Here is a 27,396-nt window from a genome sequence, read left to right on the forward strand (position 1 = left end):
CTTGGAAAAAAACCTTTGTATGCCAAGTAATCCAAGTATGACTTGGGTATGACATGCACTAGCAAAATTTTGACATGTAAAGGACTACATGAATAAAAATATTAGTCACAAGAGTAAAAAATTTAGTCACATTACTAAAAGTGATCAAACTATAGTAAAATTTATAATTTATAAGTATAAGTGGCTAAAGAATGACTATTTTGGTGATTAGGTAAACTCTCTTGGTTAGGCAAGGATAAATGACTAAAAAAATAATCACATAAATGAAAAAACACTTGGTCACTAATTACTTGTCACTCAAACAAATGGCTAAATGAGTGATTGATGAATATTTTAGAAAATTAATATGTTATTAACTTTTTTGTAAACTTATAAATGTAGTTTTTTCTATTGTTTCTATTTAAATATTTAAAATGTGCCCTTTAAATTTATTTAACTTTTATTGTTGAAGCTTTTGATATCATTTATATTGAATCAATTAGATCCATGTAAATCAATTATTATATTTAGTTAATATTTGATTTTGTAATTTATATAATCTCAACGATAATGTAAGTTTAAAGTCAACGAATTAAAAATAGGTTTTGAGGGTACCCAACATCCCATACAACATTCAATAAAGAAAAAGTGTTAAGCTCAAAGTAGAAGAAAAGTACACATGTTTTACAAGGACTTGAAACCTCAGATATAAACCATTACAATACTAAACAAAATCCCCAAAGGGAAACACCTTACTATTGTAAAATAGACAAAGACCAGCAGTACTGACCAAAGACTAAAACCAAAAAATAGTACTAGATCACAAACCGAAAAGAACCATAGAAATAAAAAGGAAACCAAAATCCCCTCAGATGAGCTCCCTCACTCCTTAAGACATTTTCTTACCAATAGTATTCACCTTCTCAATATATTCTTTACCTATCCAACCCATACTAGACTGACTCTCTCTCTCTCTCTCTCTCTCTCTCTCTCTCTCTCTCTCTCTCTCTCTCTCTCTCTCTCTCTCTCTCTCTCTCTCTCTCTCTCTCTCTCTCTCTCCCTCCCTCCCTCCCTCTTCCTCTCTCCCTCTCCCTCCATCCTACCCTCAATTTATCCCTATTAAAAATTATCTCAATAAATGTCCCCTAGTTTCTCTCTGCTTCTCTCCCCCTCTCACTTTTATCTCTTCCACCATCTATCTCTCAAAATATCCCTCCCTTTTTTATCCCTTCCCTTTCTGTATATATACCCCCTAACCATCCTCTCTCTCACTCTCTCCCCTCCCTTATCTTGCCATCATGTCACTCTCTCTTTCCATATTTGTAAGATCTCTTTCTATAGAAAAAACATAATCTCTCTCTATCTCTCTCTCTCTCTCTCTCTCTCTCTCTCACACACACACACACACACACGCACACACACACACATCCCTTTCTACTTTCTCTAGATGTTCCCCATAATACCCCTCTCTCTCTTTCAACCCCACCTCTTCTCACCATCATCTCTCTCTCTCTCTCCCCCACCCCCCTCCCTCTCTCTCCCTCTCTCCCCCTCTTACCTTTATCTCTTCCACCATCTCTCACTCTCAAAATCTCCCTCCCTCCTCTCTACCTTCCCTCTCTCTATATATACTCCCTAATCAGTCTCTCTTTCACTCTCTCCCCTATATTATCTCACCTTTATATGTCTCTCCCTTCCCCTATTTGTAATCTCTCTTTCTATAGAGAAACATAATAAGGTACCTTGTCACTATCTTAAGATAGCACCCACCACCCCCCCCCCCCCCCCCCCCTCGCGCCTCTCTCTCTCTCTCTCTCTCTCTCTCTCTCTCTCTCTCTCTCTCTTAATATTGTTAAGTTTGTAGCTTTAGTTAGATTGATATAATCATGAATACATTGTTGATGGTAAATCATTATTTAGATAAATATTCTTATATATAATCTATTGTATTATAATATAATATAATATATATTATACTTATATATACATTATTGGTTATATATTATTATTATCTAATGATGATTAATCATATAGACATGTCTCCTCTCGTATTTATAAGTCTTCAAATATGCATTTGGAACATATAGATTACAATGGCAGTGTTACTAAATTTACATAAAACATTCCTAAAACTTAAACATGGCATTAGAGTGGCAAGTTATAAAATGTAGAAAATGGAAAGAGAAAATGAAAGGAACTATGGAGACATTAAAATACTTTAAATACTTTTATAATATTCCCAAGTATTAGATAGCTATTTGCAAATGTATCATATGCCATGATTTCCAACTCTAACTGGTTGATACTACAAATGGTTGGATCAAAGCGATTAAGAATGGTTAGTACTTCAACAATAGACAATTCTAAGTACTACATCATGAGAAACGATCAGGAGCATTACGAATGACAAAGGAAAAAAAAATCAAAAGGTTAGAAACATGTCAAACCAACGACGAGGGAGATTTATGTCTTCAAAGAGAACTTTACAAACTCAAAAAAAAAAAAAAAGAGTATTTTACCTACAAGTTAAAATCAATGAGAAAATTGTAGATGCCGAGAGGATATAGTAAGATAGGAAAACGAGGGGAAAGTATTGACCAAGCATAGAATAAGCCTTGTTTGTAACAAAATGCTATCACCAACAAATCTTGCAAGTACACCGAATACAACTACTGATGTGAAGTTCGGACCACTAGGGCAGCCTATCTATTTGCATTCATTACATACTCAAACTTAGATTGGTTTTAATAACAATGCCTATGAATGATAGTTGCATCATTGACATGCTCGGTGACTCATGAAACATATCAAATTAGGAGAGTAAAATTAAAACTACGGATTAATATTGAGATGGAAAATAATACAAGATAAAGGTATCCACTCAATCATCGATGAAGATATCATCAAATAAGTTATCATCCATCTGATTGAATTCTAACATAACTATTTTATATTCTCTACAGACCCAAGTGGCAATAATCTACTAAAAGTTAAAATTTTTGATAACATGAGTACAAATATTAGAATTAACAATAGAAACATACATTTAAGTAATAAGAAGCTAATAAAAAATGCTATTCTACATCCAAGGTCTTTATGGACTATTCTTGGTCATACCACCAATATCAGAGATAACAAATACATTCATACTACTATAGTATATATAAAATTTGCATTATGAAAGACCAGTACTACAATCACTTCGTTGGTATTATAGACTACTCTACTTCAGTCAGTGGCATTTAAGAGTTCAGGTCAAGAAATCAGAAGATTATAAATATCATCACCATACACCTGATTTTGATGACACGGTGATTCTGATTAAATAAGTGGCAACATACTTTCTTATTTCAGAACCTTTTACCATTAGGGGGAAGAGTAATTTCTGATTGACATTATTCATCAAAGATTTTGATTGCAGACATAGTCGACTATGTGACACATGTATAGTTGTATCATCAAATTGTTTTGTCTATTCCCCTTGTTTGATATTTGGCATATGTTGCATCAGGACAAATCTCACACTACTTCCATCATTTCAAAATTCATGAAGTTTTTTGTTACAAGATAGATTGATTGTTGTTGCAAGTCATTCTCTATCATGTATGTTGGCAAACTAAATCTGATAAGAGGAGGTAAGGAAGGGTTGTGCAGATCATTCAATACCCAAGGATTATTTATGTACAAAAAGCATTCATTCTTAGATGGGTGAATGCATATAAGATTTGGTCTATGAGAACATAGTTTTTAGATCTATAATAAAATAAGTTTTCGATGTTGTATAATCAGATAATTAAAGTATATAATAATTAAATAAAAGGCATAAGTGCCAAAGTTCCTTCCTTTGAAGATTTGAGCTTTATAGTTTGTGCAATGAATTTGACGATTTTTAAGATATTAAATGTATCATAGTTTAGAGGTCTATGAAGTTCTGTTTGTGAAATATGAATTGTTCTTTAACAAATTTTATAATTTGTAAGGAAATATATTTATGATTGTTAAATTTGAATTGTGTAGAAAAGTAATACCCACATAAATTATGGTTAAATTAAAAATAAATAAAAATATTATACTTTCAAGTTTCAATTGCTTCCTTTAAAAGATATGTATAAGTTTTGGTTAGTTAAATGTTCTAAAGAGAAAAAGTATTTAAAATAGTGACAAAAATGAAAATAATAGAATTTTTTTTTAAATCTGAAGATTTTTTACTTAGTAAAATAACACTTATGCATAATACTACATATTTTTAATATGCATTTTAATGTAATATTTTCAAATCTTAATAATCTAAATATCAACTAATAGAACCTTTGTTTTATTTTAAATTGAACTAAATATATAAAATATAAGAGATAAACAATGATATGAAATGTTGAAGATTTTTTACTTAGTAAAATAACACTTATGCATAATACTACATATTTTTAATATGCATTTTAATGTAATATTTTCAAATCTTAATAATCTAAATATCAACTAATAGAACCTTTGTTTTATTTTAAATTGAACTAAATATATAAAATATAAGAGATAAACAATGATATGAAATGTAGAAAAAAAAAATATGATAAAGTTTAAATATAAATTATATAAAAATATATACATAAAATTTTAATAATTTAAAAGAATTAATGTAGCAAGTATAAAATTTTAAAATCTAATATTAAGAATTTAAAATTAGAATAAATAACATAAATATTGAATGGAAAATATGCATATTTTCTTCTTTTTCATTAGAACTGAATTTTGAGTGTTCCTATATTAACAAGGGAATCTAAATTATTCTATATAGTACATTGCATTCAGAATGCTAGACAAACAATGCCAAATAAATGTGACCATGTATTCCATCAGCATGGATCAATATGGAAACCTACAAGATTTTTTGTGTCTTTGAAAGAAACTCTATGCACCAAGAAGAATGTATTTCATGGAGTCCATATAAATATTCAAAGTTCAACCCATAGTGAATCTAATGAACACATGTTGAAAGCCTTGTAGAAAAGTTACTCATCACCATATACATTTGGAGTGTAAAAATTGGCTAGGAGATATCCTTCTTTGTAGTATCTAAGCCAAAAGCTACCCTAGCATAAAAAATTTACCAAGTAGATTGATTCCTAATACGCCACAAGATTTTTATTGAGACACATCACGAGTGTGGCTTAAAATGGGAAACTACAAAAATGGAGAGAGAAAGTTTCATTGGGGCACATAAAAATGTAATGCAACAACGAAACGTACTGAGGCATTTTCTAAAGATAATAATTTCTAAAAATATTTCAATGGTTTCTATAGAAATTGTCCAATAGAATTTCAATCCCAAATCTTGTCATCTATAATTCTCTAAAAAATCGTAGCATTTTAAAGTCAATGCATATAACAACAATGAAGAAAATGGATTAGATTAAAAGAACCCTTCCAAACATATCAAAAGTGAAAAAATTACTTAAGAGGAAATGTTAGAAAAGTGAGAAGAAATTTCTCCTAGACACACCCATACCCTAAAAGTGGAAAAAAATTACTTAGCGAAATGTTAGAAAAGTGAGAACAAATTACTACAGAAATTTGAAATAAAAAAAATTTAATTCGAGAAAAGCATTCATTATGAACTAGAACAATAGATCAAATATTGGAATAGTTTGAACAAGAATAGTAGATCAAACTTTGGAACAGTTGGTTGAATCTACATTTGGCAACAAATTGTAGATGAAAAAGTCTTTGGAAATTGTAGATGTCAAAAATTTTGATGGTGAATGACGAAATTGCTACCTTTTTGTCCCAAAAGATGCAAACATGAAATTGATAAAAAAAATTCTGAAAGAAATTAAGTATAAATATTTTATAAAATGTTTGTTAAATGATTTCTAAGAAAGTCTTTATTGGAGTTAACAAATATCATATTTATCTATTTAAAAAGTAGTTGGGATTAAAAAATGCAGATAGATTTGAATGTGCTGGACAAACTTTGTATGCATGCCAGGTGCAAACATTAAAAAATAACTCTTGTCATGGGAGAGCCTGTAGTAGTGTCGTTGGGAAAATTAGCCTATGTGTCCTCTTAATGTGCTGAGCAAAAACTAATTAGAAGAGACAAATTTTATATAATGCCCCTGTTAGTTACCTCTACCTCAAAAAAAATCCTCCACGAGCTAGGTTGGCTTAAAGAAGAAGAGTTATGTCACCTGTCTCTAGTTCAGATTAAAGAGAAGTGGTTTCAATAAAACATTTTTGTTATTTGGCATGCATCCTATTAGCTTGGCCTAAGTTGTCATCTATAAGTTTGGAAAAGAGGGATCGCACCTTTAAATTCAAGCTTTGATTTTGATTGTAACAAAAATTTATACAAGCCTCTCTGGTTTATGCCTTGTAAATTCTCGCAGGGTAGAATAGCGCAGTTCGTTTGTAGAAAGGTGCTAAAGAGGCACCATGTTTGGTAGGCCACTATATTTAGGCCCAAGCTAAGGGCTCTATGCTAGAAGCTTGTTTCTGGTGGGACTAATTTGGCCAAGGCAGAAACTCTTTTTAGCTAGATGGGAGACTACATTATTCAGCTGCACGTTATATTATTAACCTTATTTTGTGATACTTTCTACTAGAAATTAGAACTTCCTGTCTCATTATTTGTTTTTGGACATTTTTTTGTTTGTCTGGGTTAAGATCCTATCAAGCCTATTCTCTTTGTGATTTCCTTTATCTCGGGTCTTTCCTTCAAAAATAGCTTGTGTCTATTTCTAGAGCATATGGTATGAATGGCATCATCAGACGAAGGAGGAAATGAGAAAGGTGGACAAATGAGGGTGCAAAGGTCGGTGGAAAAATAATCAGTGGTGCTTGAATTGGCATCGCATGCCTCTAATATGAATTAGGCACATCATTTCCTTTGACAACCTCAAAATCCATTGACAGAAACGATTAGGAAAAAGCATGAACCTGGAATCTTCTAGAAAACATACTTGAAAGAACCATTATCATTCAAAAAAAATTACCTCATTTAACAAGCCTACTAATCTTCATAACCAAAGAAACTGAACAAAAACCTTACAATTTTTTACTCATGGTTTGTGCACCATCCTTCAAAGTAGGAGTTTGGAATCATTAACTACTTGCAATAGTGATGACCTATAGTGGATATGGCGGTGAACTAAGAAAAGCGCCGAACAATCGAGATGAAAGCAAAAGACAAGCCAGTTGTCACATTTAATGCATTTAATGTAAAAGGATACAGGGAGAATTTCTTTCTAATTTTTTTACAAAAATTTGATTTTTCTCCTTTCGTTTTATTGGTGGGAGCCAATAAAAGCTTAGATTAATAACTTTTTTCAAATTTTAAAAATATATTTAAATAATCTATAGAAAAACTTATAAACATACATTAATTCTTAAGTTCTATTGGTTAAAAAAAATTAAGTTTGAACATTGAACAATTCCAATAGTATTCCTACTGGAGGCAGCAACTAATAATAAGAAGTGGAACAAGCCTGAGATAAATATCTTGCAATTAGAGTTCAAATAAGATAAAAAATAAATAAAAATTATATCAAATAATACAAACAAAGAGTAGAAAGGCATATGTAGTCATTGTGAATTTAGAGAATTTACAAAGATAGATGCATCAATGTAATATAAATTTGGAAAGAGAGATGGACTATGTTAACAAGAGTAAAAGTACAAAGTTGTGTCACCTTTCTAACTGACTTATCAGAATGACTGAATTTGAGTATTTCTATTTAGAAATCAATATTGTTCAAATATATGATCTAGATAAATTTATTCTAGCTAAGTTATATATATTCTCATACTTTCTCTATTAGAAATGTCTATTAAATGCATGTTTTATACTAGTTTGTGTCCAATTACTAAAGAAATAAAATTATTTCAGAAAACTAGCATTTCAATAAGTCTTACTCTTTTTAATGATATTATCTTAATAACATATAAACACCGAATTATAGATCAAAACATTAAGAATATTCTTATATAGAGTTTAAAGTGTGTTGCTTAGATATAGTATATTGTAATTTAAAAATACTATAAGTATGTATTTCAACACTTGAGAAGATGTTGATTTCGAGAAAGTAAAAAATTATAAAGCTTATCAATTTTTATTTTATTTTAAAATGATGTCAGGGAGATGAAAACTATTGATTTTCTAGTGAGTTAATATTTGAATTGTTATAAAAGAGAAAGTATGGGTCAAAATCCAAATTTATTTTGGATTAATCTAGATATATATGTCATCTATAACATAATCTATGATCAAATGGAAAAAGTTTTATTTGTACATAGTTTTGTGGTGGTAACTAGACTCCTCATTTTCAACATTTTTTAGCAACTAATAAATCGTCCTTAAAAATTAAGAAAAAATATATCAAATCTTATTCCAAATAATCATTAAAATAATAATCCAAAACTTCATGCATTTCTACGCATTCAATAGTTTAATTCATTTTTAAATTCTAAATAATAATACTTGTTTTATATCATTGAAGTTTCATAGTTATACTTTTGTTAGAATTTTCCTTTATAAAAGGGTGACACAAGTTTTTGTTTTTACCTACAATGCTAAAAGAGAAATCTATATTGTGCATAAATTGAAGGATATGATTATAAATAAATTATTGAACATTCTTTAGAAACTCTAAAGAAGGTTCTTAAAAGATGACCTAAAGTTCTATGAACATAGAAGCACGAAAGAATCACTTTCTTTTTTTCATCATATTATTCATTCTTGACAACTAAACAAAAGTTTATAATTATTATCAAGGATTTAAGGATCAATGAAAGAATCTTAGGTCAATGTTAACCAAAGCTCCAATATAATGAATTTTTCATATGATGGATAACATTAATTACAAGTAGAATGGCCAAACTGTCCAAATCATATTGTTATGGTTATCTACTTGATGACCAAAGCTCTGAGTAGGAGTAATAGATTCATTCTCATAGCATGACTACTACAAATATAAATATATGCATAAAGTGGATGGTTTTAAAGAAACGTCAATACTCATTTGCCTTTATTGATAAGCTTAATGAATGTCAATACTCATTCTAGATGATTGTCTCTCATTGGACTTGATATTGATTGAAAACTCTATAAAAATAAAAAATGTGACAATTTTGTACATTGTAGTGGGGGGGGGGATATCTACCTTAACCCAATGTTTCATTCCCATTGGTGGCATTTTCTTATTTGATGCATATGAAACTTCATTGGAGAAATTAGTATCAAGAACGTTGATGTATAGATAAGTAGTTATATATATTAAATTTATCTACTCATTATCTGTCTCTCTTATTTGTATTTCTTTATATACTATATGAGTTATTTTCCTTGATCTTTTCCTTTGTCTCTAAAGATGATCTTGTAGGAAAATAAGGATGGTACTTTACACATGCTACAAAATATTGTCTAGACTCAATCTTACGATAGTTTCTCGAAAGAAGTTGTGAATGATGAGTGAGGTTATTGAATTCAATATTCTTGATGATTCAAATTATGAGTATTCTTCCATTAAGAGGGGGTCTAACACTTTTTCAAAGGAAACATAAGATTTTAGAAGGTTGATATTCAAAAGGAATCTTAAAAAACAATGTATATGACTGCATAATTTTTTGTGGGCCAACCCTAGTATACATCATGAGGAAGTAACAATTTGTCACCAGAAAGTCAAAAGATTGATATCATATTCAAAGGGAGTCTAAAAAGCATCCTTGGGAGAAGAGGGCCTCTAAGGGAGTAATTAGGAGACTTGACTTCCCAGGATCATTGTTCACAGGGAGAATTTTGATGTGCAATTCCTCATTAATTATATCTTCTCTATGAGGGAGAAGTTCTATGTGAAATGCCTTGTAACACATTCTTCTCTATGAGACAAAAGTTGAGGTGAATGCCCTTGTTGCACCCTCTTCCTTGATTCATGGTGGTTACTATTTTGCATATGTATATTATGTCATGAAATGTGATGATCATTCATTAATTATATTTATAAATTTTGACGGTTTCTATTGTCAGGTGACAATCTTATCAATAGCTTGACCTATTATTATGGAAAACTACATTAAGTTGTTGTCCTAAAGTGTTATTAGTCATGATAAAAAATGTATCATCATTTGACTATATTAACTTTCTATCTTGAAGTGCCAGAGATCATGATACTTGTCACGATAGAATTCATGGTATGTTGATTACTATATATCTTATCCTACTAGGTTATAACATATTCTTTTGGTAGCCATCAAGGATTTGATGCTAGTGCATGAACTAAAAGAATTTAAGTATGATGAATATCATATGATTGATATTTTGTGTTGAAACATACTTCAGATTATATTGAAAGATAGCCTCTAAGTTGATGGATATATGTTGATATCTTTAAATATGTCATTCTACTAATATTATATTGAGATGATATCTCTTTGTCTAATTGAGATTATATTGTGTTCTAAAGAAATCCTCCCTAGCTAAGAGGAAGTGTTAAGTTTGTAGCTTCATCTAGATTGATTTGATCATAAGATACATTATACATTTTTGATGATAAATCATCATTTAGAAAAATACTCATATACTCATATATATATATATGTTTATTTATTATTGTTATATTTAAATGATGATTAACTATAGAGACATGTATCCTCCTCTCATATTTATAAGTCTTTGAATCTGCATTTGGAACATACCAATTATAATGGAAGTTTTATTACATTTTTAGAAAATGATCATCAAAACTTAACAAATATTCCTCTTAATAACCCACCCCCCCACCCTCCCTCATCTCTCTATCAAATCCCTCTACCTACCCTTATCGAGCTAAGATATATCTATTGACAACATCACTCACTCACTAACTCCCCTCTGAACTTAGTTTAGTATTAGAGTTAAGTCTCAATTTTGTTGTGTAACATTTTATATATTTAAAAATTTGAGTAATAATTACCTATCTATCTATCTATATTTTTATGCACAAATAATTAACAAAATGAAATGATAAATTTATTTGGTATCAAATATATTGGCTATTTTAAGAAATATAGTATTCAATTACTAACATGTATTCAATTTTATAATATTTCTATTGGTCTAAGTAATTTACTAATGATAAATATCTCTTTTGTTTTAATATTTATTTAGAATAAACTTACTAAATTTATTTTCTATTTTAGATGTAAATTTAATCAATATATATTGTAAATAATTAATTTAAAAGAGAAAGAGATCATTTCTATACTTTTTCAACTTCTACACCATTAGTGAACATTCTCATATCTTGCTTTGAATTCCTCCTTTAAATCTATAAAACTTTCTTTCGGATCCTCTAAAATCCCTCTACATAATATATCATCATGGTACATCTTGCTCTCTTTCCTCCTCCCTCATCATATAAAATTTCTCTTTTATGAGGTGTAGTCATGATTTTAATTATCTTAGCATGAACTCTCAAAAATTTGGTTTGTATGGGGAAATATGTATTTTTTTAGTGCTTTGAGAGGTAAAATTTTAACGCTTTCTTGATATGTGGAGATACATTCACATCCTAGTAACTCTAATAGCTTTGTATTTACTCTTGAAACATCCTTCTAATGGATATCGAAGCCAAAATAATGTTAACACTAGAATGACTACTTCTCATAGTCAAGAGGCTGCATCCAAATTGCTTGCCCCAGTTTAAGCCAAATTTCTATTAGTAAACACAAGAATGAGTCCAAGTCTACTACTATAGATTGCGCTTACTTGTATCAAGAGATAAGAATTAATAATATCACTAAGGAGGAATGTAGTTCCTAATGGAGAGACATAATAGTAATATGACCTAAGACATGAATAATTCTAAATATTCTATGGAGTGATTAAAATATGGAAACTAGGGTTTTACATTATTAGTTTTATTCCCTATATATTATCTATGATCATTTTAGAACTAAAGGATATTATGAAGTCATGCACACAGGTGTAGATTAAAATGGGTACTTTTGGGAAGATTTCCAAGTATGAAATTAATGCAAGGAGGGGGAGAATAACTAGGGCCAAAGGCACACCCAACAATCCAAACGAACCTTGTAGAGTAGACATAACAGAAGAAAACACATAAAGAGAACAACACCACAGACATAGAACAAGATTATTTTATTGATTCATAATATAATCAGCATACACACCTAGTTGTAAGACCTTCTGGGTTATGACCAGATACAAAATGCATTCTAGATCCAAGATCTAGCCTCAAATTTGCACTTCCAAACACATATGAAACAAAATTTCTAACCTTTCAATTCTCTCCACTAACTCTAAGCCTAAACACCCTATTTACACTTGTCAAAATGGCTTACAAAATAGAAAGGCCAACCCAAAAATGATTTGCACACATTCCAAGACAAGATCTTATCATAAATGTAACAATCAAAATTAATCCTGCAAGTCAGTTCCCATAAAAAATGTAGAAAACTTGTCCAAAATACTAACACTCGGCATCAACAAGAACACTCGACACATGAAGGATCACTCGGCACATGAAGGATCACTTGACACATGAAGGATAGCTCAACACACACTATGGAACTTGGTACACACTGCAAAGTGAGATGGCATAACACACTAACCTGAGTGTTCATATGATGTGGTATAACTTCAACTTGGCTTATACTACAAAATTATTGGCACTCAGCAATCGCTGTAACTTGACAATGATAGCAACTTAGAAACAACTAACAAAATGAACACAAATGAGTAGGATAACATGTCAACCTAGGATGCTCCTACATTAGACAATCAGGGTAGAAAGAAATGATTCTCCTAAATTAGGCAAGTGTCACAACCTAAGTTGAATCCAACTTAGATTGAGAAATCTGTGTAGCATCTTCAACTGGTCTATTCTTCCACTTCACCAAATATTCATAGTATTCTTTTCCTCTTAAGCTTTTACTAACTCTCTGATCCAATATCTATTCAACCTCTTCAATCTGCTTCTTAGGATAATCATTAGGTACAACAACTTCATCATCTAACTCATGATACTTATATAGATCAACAACATTGAATATAAGATACATATCCATGTCATCAGGTAACTCAACTTCATAAGCATTTCCACTATCAAATTTCTTCAAGATCTTACAAGGTCCAAACTTCTACATCTTCATCTTACTATATGTTCCAATATGAAATCTTCATTTCCTTAAATGAACCATCACCTCATCACCAATTTCAAAAACATGATATTTTCTAGACTTACCAACATTCTCCTTGTAATTTTGATTATTTTGTTCCAACTTCAACTTCACTTCCTTATGTAAAAGCTCCATAAAATCAGAAAATTCTTCTTATGCAACACTTTTGTTCTCTTCACTAGCAACATTCCTTATATTTGATACTCCTCTAGGCTTAATTCTACTAACAATCTCAAAAGGTGTCTTTCTTGTACTTCTATTCACATAATTATTATATGCAAACTCAACTTGTGCCAATACCATCTACCAATTATGTGTTTCATCTCCAACTAAGCATCTCAAAAAATTATCCAAGATTCTATTAACAACCTCTATCTGTCCATCAGTCTATGGATAGAATATAGAACTAAACTTCAGCTCAGTACCCATCTTCTTCAGCAAATTTTTCCAAATATAACCAAAAAACTTACTGTCTCTGTCAGAAATAATACTTCTTGGTAATCCATACAATCTAAGAATCTCTTTGAATAAAATTTCAGCAACATGCTCAACATCTGATGTCTTCTTACAAGGTATAAAATGAGCCATTTTAGAAAATCAATCCACAAAAACAAATATAGAATCCTACCCATTTGTTGGTTTAGGCAATCCAAGAACACAATCCATACTGATGTCACTCCAAGGTTTCTCAAGAATAAAAATAGGTGTATACAATCCAATATTCTGACTTCTTTTGCAACTTGAAAAAATCCACAATTCATCAAAAAAAATTTAACATCCGTATACATCTGTGGCCAATAATACTTTTCCTTCAGCAAACTCAATAACTTATCAATTCCAAAATGTTCAACCAATCCACCACTATGCTTTTTCTTAATTAAATTCAACCTCATAGAACTTCTAAGAATACACAACTAAATACATTTGAACAACATACCTTTTTGAATAAAATATTCATCATACTTACTGATGTGATCTGTTAGATTTGGTGCTTTGCACTCTCTCCATGCCTTAGATAACCCAGGATCAGTATCATACAACTATTTCATTTCTTCAAAACCAAGAATTTCAACCTTTATTTCAATCAACAAAGAATTTCTTCTACTCAATGTATCAACAAATTTATTAGTAACTCCACTCTTATGCTTAATCACAAATGTAAATCTCTACAAATACTCAACCCACTTCATATGCCTTTGATTTAGTTTATGTTGACTTCCCAAGTATTGTAAAGCTTTATGATCGGTATACAACACAAACTCTTTAGGAATCAGATAATGTCTCTACTTCTTCAAAGCTTGAACAATAGCATAAAACTCTTGATCATACATAGATTACTTCCTTTTAACATCATTCAACTTCTCACTAAACAAAGCAATAGGTTTACCTTCTTGAATCAATACAACTCCTATTGCACTACCACTTGCATCACATTCAACTTGAAATACCTTATTGAAATTAGGAAAAGCCAGTATAGGTAACTTAGCAACCTTTTGTTCCAATGTCTCAAAACTCTTATCAATTCAATGTGTCCACTTGAATTCCTTTTTATCTCCTCTCATTGTCTCACTCATAGCATTACAAACAACACTAAAATTCTTTATAAACTTTCTATAAAAACTAGCCAAACTATGAAATGATATTACCTCATGCACATTCTTGGGTGTAGGCCATTCCAAAATTGTTTCAACATTCTCAGGATCCATTCTCAAACCATCAATTGAAATAACAAATCCCAAATACACAATCTCCTCTTTCAATCTCTGTAGTACTCACCTAACATGCTCAAGATGTTCTTTCTTAGTCTTACTGCATATCATAATATCATCCAAATAGATAATCATGGGTAAAAGTAAAAATGTGTGTCACCTTTCAAGCTAACTTACCAAAAAATGATTAAATTTGAATATTTCTATGTAAAAATAAATTTTGTTCAAACATATGATCAAAGATAAATTTATTCTAGCTAAGTTATATATGTTCTCACACTTTTCCAATTGGAAATGTCTATTAAATGCATGTTGTATACTAGTTTGTATCCAATTACTAAAGAAACAAAATTATTTTTGAAAAGTGATGTTTCAATAACTCTTAGTATTTTTATGATATTATTTTAATAATATATAAATATCATTTTGTAGAGCTGATAGTTAAGAATATTTTCATATAGATTTTATAGTGTTTTAATTAGTTATACTATATTATAATTAAAAAATTCTATAACCACATATTTTAACACTCAAAAAAATATAAATTTTGAGAAAGAAAAAAATATTAAATCATATATAAAATATTTTAAAATTATATGACGTTCTAGAGGAGAGAGTCCTCTTCTAGAATGTATAATTTTCTCCTAGTTAGAATTGATTTGTTTTGAAAAATGTGGTGGGAGACGAAAACTATCAATTTCATGTGAGTTAAAATTTGAATCATTATAAAAGAGAAAATATAGGTCTAAAATCAATTTTTATTTTTGATTGTTCTAGATATATATATGTTACTTATAACATAGTTTGAGATCAAAGGGAAATAAAAAAAATTCTATGTAGTTTTTTGGTGGGAACTAGACCCCTAATTTTCAATGTTTTTCATCAACTAAAAAATTATCTATAAAAATTAGAAAAATATATCAATTCTTATTCCAAATAATTATTAAAATTTATAATCCTAAACTTCATCCATTTCTACACATTTCATTATTTTACTTTATTTTCAAATTCAAAATAATAATGCTAGTTTTATGTCATTGAAGGTGAATAATTATACTTTGGTTAGCCTTTTCCTTTGTAAAAGGGTGACACGGGTTTGTGCTTTTACCCTCACAAACTTACCCAAGAATATTTTCAAAACTTCATTTATCAACCTCATGAAAGTACTAGGTGCATTAGTCAAATCAAAAGGCATAACCAACCATTCATACAAACCATCTTTTGTCTTGAAAGCATTCTTCCATTCATCATCTTCTCTGATTTTGATATGATAATAGCCACTTTTCAAATCAATTTTGGTAAAGTACTCTGGCCCACTCAAAAAATCTAATATTTCATCCATCCTTGACATAAGAAACCTATATTTCAGTATGATCTTGTTAATAGCTTTGAAATTAGTACACATTCTCCATTCTCCATTCTTCTTAAATGCCAATATAGTAGGTACAACACATGGAATCAAACTTTCTCTGATCAAACCTTTCTATAGAAATTCATGCACTTGTCGATTAAGTTCTTCATTCTATGTAGGTGTCAATCTATATGGTGCTTTTTTCAAAAAACTAGCTTTAGGAATCATATCCATGCAATGATTTATACTTCTTACTAGCAATAAACCATTAGGAATATCCTCAACAACAATCTCTTTATATTCATTCAATAATTTTTTAATTTCTTCTGGTACTCAGCTACCATTATCTACTATCACTTAGTCATTACCAACTTCTACTATTACTCGGTCATTACCATCCAAACTTGATTCTTCTTCACTCCTTTTCAAATTGCTTTCCACTAACCATGAAAATTCACATAGTAGTACACTTAACCTCATCTAGACTTTCAATCAAAGGCAACAATATTATCTTCTTCTTATTCAACCAAAGAGTGTATTGGTTCAATCTTCCATCATATAAAACATGTTTATCATATTTCCAAGGTCTACCCAACAAAATATGACAACAATCCTTAGGCATAATATCACACAAAACTTCATCATTTTGAAGCAATGTCCAATCTTGAACTTCACAATGCATTGTTCACTTGCCAATACTTTATGCTCATCTTTGATCCATGAAACATGATAAGGTTTAGCATGCTTCAGCCTCTACAACTGCAACTTTGTAACTGGCTCTTTTGATGCCAAATTTGTAGAAATTCCACTATCAATGATCACCTTGCATCATTTTCTATCCATATTACATTTGGTCTTGAAAAGACTTCTTCTAAAGATAGGTTCCTCATCACTTCCCTTATTATGTAAGGTTCTTCTCACCATCATATTTTCTCCAACCTCAAGTCCACTCGATGAACTCTCAATGTCTCCTTGAATCACAACATTTCTATTACCTTGCCCACTTTCATAGGATCTACATTCAAAATATCTATGCCCTTCTTTACCATATCTGAAACAACTACCATAGAAACTACCTCTGGAATAAGAATTACCTCTTCCTCCGTAAGAACCAGTACCTCCTTGGTATGATCTACCACCTTTCCACTCAGTCTTGTCTTTTTCATCATTCTTCCTTTCAGATTTAACTTTATCTTGCATAGAACTATCAAATTTGCCACCTTCTCCATAATATCTACCTCTACCTCTTTGGAATCTACCACCTCTATCTCTTTGTCTTTGTTCATGCTTCTTTATCAAGATCTCCTCAGCTTTCACGGCCTATTGATATGCTTTTTCCACACTTTCTTTTTTCACAAAATTTATTTCATCTTGAATTATAGATCTTAATCAATTTAGACATCTTATAATTTTCTCAACATCATCATCCACATGTGCAGATCTGATGTCTAATCTATCAAATTCCTTAGTATACTCTTTCATAGTCATGTCATTTGTCTCAAATTTTTCATCTTTCTCAACAAGATAACTTGGTAATCAGTAGGAAGGAATTTGTTCTTTACCTTGTTCACCATCTTCACTCAAGTCTTGATCTTCTCCTTTCCTCTCCTTTGTCTATCAATTTGCAAATGCTCCCACCACAATGAAGCATGACCTTTCAGCCTAGTAACAAAAATTTTCACCTTCCTATTATCAAGAGTGTTTTCATACTCAAAGAACTTCTTTATATTAGAGATCCAATCCAACACAACATTAGTGAATAATTTTCTATCATATGGAACAAATTCTATAGTAGGCTTTGAATGTGGCCTAGACAATACTCTCAGCAATCTTTCCTCATCTTGATCTTCTTCAAGTTCCTGATTAGGGTTTGGTGCTATTACTTCAACATCACTCACATCCTCAAGATGTATTCCTCTCCTTTGGGCTGTCTCAAAAATATCTAATCTGGCTATAATTTGTCTCGATGCATCTAACATGACATTGTCATCATTTCCTCTACCTCAAATCATCTTTACAAATCAGGTTCTTGCAAGATCGTAACCCTTTGCAAGTTATAGGTCAAATCCATAGATATGAAATCCTACAACCAAATTTGAATTAGGGTTCTACATGATCCAATCTTCGCAAAGAAAAACCTCAAGCTTTGATACCACTTGATGCAAGGAGGGGGAGAATAACTAGGGCCAAAGACACACCTACCAATCCAAACCAACCTTGTAGAGTAAACACAATAGAAGCAAACACACAAAGAGAACAACACCACAAAGAGAGAACACGATTCTTTTATTGATTCATAAAATAATCAGCATACATGCCAATTATAAGGCCTTCTAGGTTACGGCCAAATACAAAATACATTCTAGATCCAAGATCAAGCTTCAAATTCACACTTCTAGACACATATGCCACATATTTTCTAACCTTCCAATTCTCTCCCCTAACTCTAAGCCTAAACACCCTATTTATACTTTCCAAAATGACTTACAGAACATTCTAGAACATTAAAAAATAGAAAGGTTGAATCAACAATTGTCTGTACACATCCCAAGACAAGATCTTATCATAAACATCACAATCAAAATTAATCCCACAAGTGAGCTCCCATAAAAAACATAGAAAACTCGTCCAAAATGCTGACATTCGACATCAATAAGAACACTTAACACATGAAGGATCACTTAGCATATGAAGGATAGCTTGGCACACACTGTAGAGTGAGATGGGATAACATGCTAACCTAAGTGTTAACATGATGTGGGATAACTTCAACTCACCTTATACTTCAAAATTACTGGCACTCGACAATTGCTACAACTTGGAAATGATTGTAACTTGGTAACAACTAGTAGAATGAACACAAATGAGCAGGATAACACATCAACCTAGGATGCTCCTACATCAAAAATCCATTTATTCAACTTTGGAAGACTATATCTTAGACTAGAAATTCTACAAATCATATCCATTTTTTCACAATTCTCTCTTTCTCCTTGAACCTTTGGATCCATCTGCAATAATAGGATTTTTTCTAAGAAATTTTAATCAGACACCTGTAAGTTACCTCAATAGGGGAAAATACTATTGCCTAAATATCTACTTTGAGAAGTGGCAATAAAAATATCACGAGAACCTACCTTCTATCTATCTAAAGCCACTTCAACCTGCTTACAACTTTGTGCATTACCAAACTCAACCTATTTGGAGCCACTTCAACTTACTTGTAGCTTGCTATGAAACCAAATTGAACCCATCAATACTACAAGTTCCTTCTAAAAGACCTACATACTTAACACCCTGACAATCATTGGAAACCCACTTAGTTGAACCATTCACAACTTTACTTAAGGGGATAGGAGCAACATTAACATCTTTAGTATCTAGTAGAATATGTGAGAAGGAGGTGATTTTGTGATAAGTATTGGCATTCAATGCTTCCTTTGTATTGGCTCTCATCCCTTCTTCAATTATATATGAAATTTAATTTATAATGGATCACTTGCAAATGAAATTTTGCCACTTTATTGTACTCAGACTAGTCACTAAGGGAAGATCTATAAATTTTTGAGGACACGCTACAATATAAGTCAGAGTTGTAACAAATGCATGATCCAACAATCACAATTATCTCCCAGGGCATTATGATGTTGGTGCCACAAAAAGGTAGCATAAAAGGATTTATGCTTCATAGCCTATCCCTATCCCCTGGCATCAGAACCTAGAGAGTCAAGGAAAATCCCCAATCAAGATGACTATTATTAAGTCCATTATGATTGTAATTCATTAAATTATGTTCCCTATTATGTCTTACCCTTGTTAAAGGGAAATGAGACTCAGAGCTTTGTAAAGTGTTCAAACTATGAATAATTTTTTATGTTTATGCTCTTTTTGAGATCTGTAAAGTTAAGGGAACTCCCTATTCAAGATGGCTATTATTAAGTCCCTTATGACTACAATTTGTTAAATTGTGTTCCCTATTATGTATTACCCTTTTCAAAGGGAAATGAGACTCATAGCTTTGTAAAGTGTTGAAGCTATGAATAATTTTTTATGATTTTTTTTTGAGATCTATAAAGTCAAGGGGACTATTATTAAGTCCCTTATGACTATAATTCTATAATATCTATCTAATGATAAAATATTAACTAGGTATTTGATTAAATATATGTATATACATATAAAATGAGATGACTAAATACTTATAAATAAACTAATTTATATCAATTAAATTATGAATTATATAGTTAGAATAGTGTTCTTTAATAATTTCATTAATAAATAGATATTTAATGATAAATAAATATTGTACATTAAATGAACAATTGAATATGTAAACTATAAACACTAAAATAATTATGAAATTACTTATCAATGACAAATTACTAATTGCACTACATATTCCTAAGGTAAATGTTCGGTCATTTCACAGCTGCCAAAGGAATACGACTAATTAATTTGTCTAATATAAATATAGTTCACTTCATATGTATAAAGTATCAAATAACATAAAAGATAAACCATATCTAAAGGTAGCCATAAAAAACACATATTAGAATTCACATTTAAAAGGAGATTCTCATTAGTCAAACTATGATGAAATATATTGCCCATGTACATTCTACTTAAGGAAAGACTTGCAATTGACAATGTATTTCAAGTAAGCCCCAAAATCGTAGGAGGCAAAACCACGTAAGGTATAAGGGGTGAGTTTTAGTATTAATATTATTCATGGGTATGATATTATATATATGTTTATTTATTTTTTATTCAATTTATTTATGGATATAAGAATACATCATGTGCATATGGAAAGTATTATGAATTTTCTTTTGAAAATATAATAGTTATTATTAATTAGAATGTTATTTCTTGATTATATATTTTTTCTTTCAAATATAATATAGATATTAATAAATAATAATAATAGGATTAAGGTATGAAATTAAGATTATAAGAATACAATTTACATTAGAATATTTAGACAAAATAAAATTATCATCAATGTTATTAGAATATTTGTTGGATTTATCAATATTATTTAATATTTTTTTAAAAGATTGAAATAATTTCTTTTGAGGAATCAAAATTTTCTTGTATCAGTATTAGAGATGGGACTTCTTTCATTTGGTTGACATAATGAAGTAAACTAGAACCTTCTTGTATTCGTATTAGAGATGGGTCTTCTCCCATTTGGCTGACACAATGTAGTAGATAATCAACTCTCACTATCAGTATCAGAGATGCTTATAAAATCTCATTTGGTTGACACAATAAAGATGAATGGATGGTATTGGTATCACAGATGAGAGTAAATACCCATTTGGCCAAATGTTATTGAATGGAAATAGCCTCTATAATGTTGGTAGGTAAGAATTATCTCCATTTGAGGAACATGCCTGAGGAAGTGCAATGGTAAGAATATTATGATGTTGTCATCATATGCACATGTGAACCTTAAGGGGTGCATTCTAGAGAAGACAGTGGAATAACTAAAGGTTAGGAAACCCGATCTGGAGATGTCTTTAAGGTTTGGGGTTAGGATAGAGGGTAGAATATATATTTAGACATGTTATTGTTTTATTTTGACATTTATTTTGCAGGTTTTACATATCCGAAGGTAGCCCTTATAGTGGGGACATTAAAAATTCATTAAATTGTGTACCCTATAATGCATTACCCTTTTCAAAGGGAAATGAGACTTGAAGCTTTGTAAGTGTTCAAATTATGAATAATTTTGTATGTTTATACTTTTCTCAAGGTCTGTAAAGTCAAGGGAACTCCCTAGTCAAGATGACTATTATTAAGTCCTTTATGACTATATTTCATTAAATTGTATTCCCTATTATGCATTAGCCTTTTCAAAGGGAAATGGAACTCACAGCTCTGTAAAGTGTTCAAATAATGAATAATTTTTTATGTTTATATGTTTTTTGAGATCTGTAAAGTCAATTGAACTCCCTAGTCAAGATGACTATTATTATGTAATTCATTAAATTGTGTTGTCTATTATGCATTACCCTTTTCAAAGGGAAATGAGACTCGGGGCTCTATAAAGTGTTCAAATTATGAATAATTTTTTATGTTTCTTCATTTTTCGAGATCTATAAAGCCTTGCCTGCTTCCGAGCTCCAAAGCTTCAAGAAAAGATGACTCGGTTCCTTAGTGTTCTCCATCAACTCATTCTCAGACGAGAGGATTGGATTTGATGTGGAGAGTCGTGCTTCGGCTTCATGCCTCGCCATCTCCCACTGTGATGCGTGTCTCAGTGCTGCTGTGGGCTGATTGTTGCCCACCTCAGAATTGGGCGCATGGTTCGAAGGATCGAGTCCCATTCGCACCAGTTTTTTCTTCAAATGGGTGTTCCAGAAGTTCTTAATCTCATTATCGGTTCTCCCTGGCAGCTGAGAAGCTATTATAGACCACCTGCATAAAGTCATTATATTAATGTTAGCAATATCACTACTCCATCATAATCATCAGCATCTCTAGCTAGTTGGCTTATCGGCTTGTTTTAACTAACTGTTGCCTAGAAATGCGTGGAGCTGAAGGATACTTCTTTCTTCTTCTGCTTGAAAGTTGCCTCGCTTAATATCGGGTCTCAAGTAATTCGTCCAACGCAGGCGGCAACTCTTCCCACACCGAAGAAGCCTTGCATATAGTAATTGATATAACATTAAGTTACAACCTACCTCGCACAAGCAATGCTGCCACATGGGTTGGATGTTCCGTATAGAATACGTTTAACTTCATTTATTGTGCACATGCAAATTTCTTTACAATGAATCAACCAAATACTTGTGTACTCCACCTCTAAACAAATTGGTCAGGTTCATACAAGTAACAGCACACACAATACTTAAAGATGATGTCTACCTTCCTAAAGTAGACACCCATTAAGCATAGATATGTTTAAAATTCAATATGTATTAAGTATTTAGGTGAAAAAAGAAAATAAATGAGATGGAGATAGATCTTAACAAACAGATGAAGATGGTAGATGAGATAACATAGGAGAAGAAATAATTTTAGCAGGAATCTTCACTATATGTGAATATTCTCAGGCTAATCTCCATCTAAATTGCACTAAAGACAAAACAAAGTCATAACCATTTTTTAATTTTTTATATTCACGAAAATGTAGATATTTTTTTTCCAAACTATGGAGATCATGAAGATCAAACGCTGAATTTTTCAAAAATAAAAATAAAAATTTGAGTTTCCTTGTCAGAAAACGGAATCCATGATGTTTTAGATTTTTTAAAAATTGGCCAACTGTACAGTTTGTATGTTTATATGTTTGACTATTTATAGATTCTCTTAGCATCAGCATAATGGATCCATTTCTATGATCCACCATCTCAGTCATCCATGAAATCTCTGATCCTTAAGAAAGATCACAGAGTTTGACCCAAAAACATTGATGTTACCAAATTGCACACACACTCATATCTAAAAACACACAGACAACAAATAACATTACTTAATTTTTAAACATAATCTATGAAAATTCAAGTAATAATTATTTAACTATACACCCTTCAAAATGTGAACCAGATTGTCATTTTCTAAATACATGGACACCCATACACAACAAAATAAAACTGAATTAGATATAATTTTGTATCTGATCCCAATTCAGTCTATAATAAAACAGATGAACTAAACTAGATATAATTTAGTATCTGATCCCAATTCAGTCTATCTAATTAAGAATTAATTATGTTTCATAGCGAATAATATACAGACCAGCCTGTTTGGGAAGAGCCCTCCAGCATCCGTGGCCATTTTTCTGAATGTATTCAAGCAGAAGTTTATCTTCTTCGGTTGTCCACGGCCCCTTTTGCAGGCCAATTTTGTCACAGCAAGGAGCTCTTGTCATTATTGTTATGTTTCCTTCTTCCACAGCAGAATAAAATAAAGACAGTTTATATAAACAGTAAAATTGGCCTGACCAAATTAATTGCCACTCTTCGAGATTCTCCTCAAATTATCAGTGAAAAAATGAAATACTAAAATCTAAATATAAATGTGATCTTTGAAAATATTAGCATTTGTTTGTTAATGGTGTTGAATTATATTTTGTTTAAGAAGTATATTTTATGTGTTAATTTGTTTATATTTTTAATATTAATAATTATATTAACAAATTAATTTTATTGGATAAGTTGTTCTTTTTTATTTGCAATATATTATTGTATTTCTTGAGAACTAATTAATTTTCACCAATAATCACAAAAAGTATTTTTAAGTAATTCAAATATTTCTAAAACTTTAAAATTTATTTATAAATTTTATATATTATAAAAATTATATGATTACTGAAATTTTTTTGGTGTTATAGGAGTTCTTTTTTTTGGAATCCCTTTTTGAGAAGGTTCTATATTCTAATTTTTTTTGCCTAATTTATAGATTATATTATTTAAACATATTTTATCATATGATTATTTAAAGATAACTATATTTTTTAGTTTATTTTGTAAACGTGTCCATTGAAAAAACAAATATGAAGTCACAAAATTATAAAACAAATGCACTTTAAATTTTTCCACACAAAAAATAGTTTTTATTCTCAAATTTAAATTAATTCATTTTTTAAAAAATTGATCTTTGATGCCTATTCAATATACTTATTAAGCATTATAATACTAACATTTTTAAAAATTTACAAAACATAAAGTTAAATTTTTAATCAATTTATTAATTATGAATTCTTGTGAAGTTTAAGTGTTGCATCATTATCCTTTTTTGAATGAACCAAAAAAAATTAGGCATTAAATATGTTATAAATTTAAAACTCAAATCTGGTATTTGTATTTATTAATGATATTTGTATTTCAATTGTGAAGTTGAAGTGTCACATCATTATGTCTTTTGTGAATCTCTAATAGAACCAAAAAAAATATTAGGCATTAAATATATTATCAATTTATATTGAGTCTAACAAATACATTAAATTTTATTATAAATTATTCCACCTACTAAATCATTTCAAACGATAAATTCTTTAATTGTGTGGATGAAATGTGAAAATATTGTTCCATAACAAAAACTTTACAAGATTCCTTTGAACCAATGTAAATTTGGTATTTGTATTTGTTAACCATATTTGTATTTCAATTGTGAAGTTTCATTAGGCTCTTTGTCAACCAAAATACATAATTAATTTAATTTTCCTAATAAGAGAGATATTAAAGTCTGCCATATGATAGGGTGTAAAAACATTGTCCCATAACCCAAAAAAAACTTTACAACATTCCTTTAAATGTAGATGTGAAGTGAAGGCAAGCGAATGGTGTAATGCCAAAAGGCAACATTTTGTAGCGACCATCGATCCAACATAATACCCTACTCTCAGTCTTGCCGACGATTTTACCCTGCACCTGCATGTATGTTTGCATATAAATAAATACTAGCTATATATACCTCTATATATATTACGCCGAGAGTAATCGTTCTCGAGGCGCCTATTTTTATTTAATCCCAAAGTTATTCTAATCGAAGTTGGGATTAATGAAAATAAAAATAGGCGCCTCGAGAACGATTACTCTTGGCGTAATATATATAGAGGTATATATAGCTAGTGGCAGTCGCGGCGCAACCAAAAAAGTAATTTTAACTTTTTCTATTTTTTATAAGGTTAGTAGTGATTTTTTTATTTCTTTTTAAATATAGTTGTATAAACTTACTATAAAATAGTAGTAGTATAAAATTATTGAACATTTTTTTAAAAATCCTTATTAGTTTAATTGAGTTTAATTTTAAGGATATTGTTAGGTAAATTGTTATATTGAAGAGTAGAGTTAGGGTTAGGGTTAGGGTTAGATATAGGGTTAGGGTTAGGGTTATCGTTAGGGTTAGGGTTAGGATTTTAAATAGAGTTAGGGTTAGGATTTTAAATAGACTTAGGGTTAGGGTTAGGGTTATAATTAGAGGTAGAGTTAGATTAGGATTAGAGTTACAATTAGAGTTACGGTTAGGGTTAGGGCTAGGGCAAGGGCTATTTTAGGATTACAACTATTCTTAGGGTTAGAGTTAGGGTTAGGTTTAGAATTAGAGTGTGTTAGTGTTAGGGTTAGGGAAAGGACAATGGTAAGAATTAGGGTTTAGGTTAGTATTATTGTTAGGTTTAGGGTTAGAATTAGAGTTAGGGTTGAGGTAGAGTTAGAATTAGAGTTAAAATCAGGGTTAGGTTTTTAGTGAAGATTTAAGTAAGGGTTAAGGTTTGGGTTAGAGTTTTGAATCGGGGTTGAGGTTAGAGTTAGGGTTAGGATTTTAGTGAAGATTAAAGTAAGGGTTAAGGTTAGGGTTAGAGTTTTGAGTTGGGTTAAGGATAGAGTTAGGGTTAGGGTTTTAGTCAAGAGTAAACTAAGGGATACAGTTAGGATTGGAGTCTAATTATGGTAAAGTTAGATTTATAGTTAGAGTTAGAGTTAGGGTTAGAGTTATGGGTATGGTTGGGGTAAGGTTTAGGGTTAGTGTTAGGGTTAGAATTAGAGTTAGGGTCAGGGTTAGAGATAGGTGTATAGAAAGGTTTAGAGTTAGGGTTAGGATTTTAGTGAAGATTAAAGTAAGGGTTAAGGTTAGGGTTAGAGTTTTGAGTTGGGGTTAAGGATAGAGTTATTGTTAGGGTTTTAGTGAAGATTAAAGTAAGGGATACAATTAGGATTAGAGTCTAATTATGGTAGAGTTAGATTTATAGTTAGAGTTAGAGTTTGGGTTAGAGTTATGGGTATGGTTGGGGTAAGGTTTAGGGTTAGTGTTAGGGTTAGAATTAGAGTTAGGGTCAGGGTTAGAGATAGGTGTATAGAAAGGGTTAGAGTTAGGGTTAGCTTTAGGGTTAAAATAATTGTTAGGGTTAGAGTTAAAGTCCATTTATGGTAGAGTTAGATTTAGGCCTACAATTAGAGGTAGGGGTAGGGTTATAGTCATGGTTAGGGTTAGGGTTGGAGTTAAAATAATTGTTAGGGTAAGGTTACAATCAGGGTTAGGGTTAGGGTTAGAGATAGAGAAAGGGTTAGGCATAAGGTTGTTGTTAGGGTTATGTTTATATAGAGATAGTGTTATATATAGAGGTAGCATTAGGGTCAAAGTTAGCGTAAGGGTTTGAGTTAGGGTCAAGGTCAGAGTTAGGGTTAGGATTAGGGTTAAAGTGTAGATATGGTAGAGTTAGATTTACAGTTAGAGGTA

General features: G+C 30.7%; 1 pseudogene; it reads right to left on the reverse strand.

Annotated features, from left to right (window-relative positions):
• Positions 1 to 22,310: 22,310 nt before the first annotated feature.
• Positions 22,311 to 24,088, reverse strand: LOC149565522 (transcription factor MYB17 pseudogene; annotated as a pseudogene).
• Positions 24,089 to 27,396: the final 3,308 nt, after the last annotated feature.

Source organism: Cupressus sempervirens, chromosome 3 (assembly GCF_028749045.1).
Source record: "Cupressus sempervirens isolate cs-2001-9-10 chromosome 3, ASM2874904v1, whole genome shotgun sequence".
Lineage (NCBI taxonomy): Eukaryota > Viridiplantae > Streptophyta > Pinopsida > Cupressales > Cupressaceae > Cupressus > Cupressus sempervirens.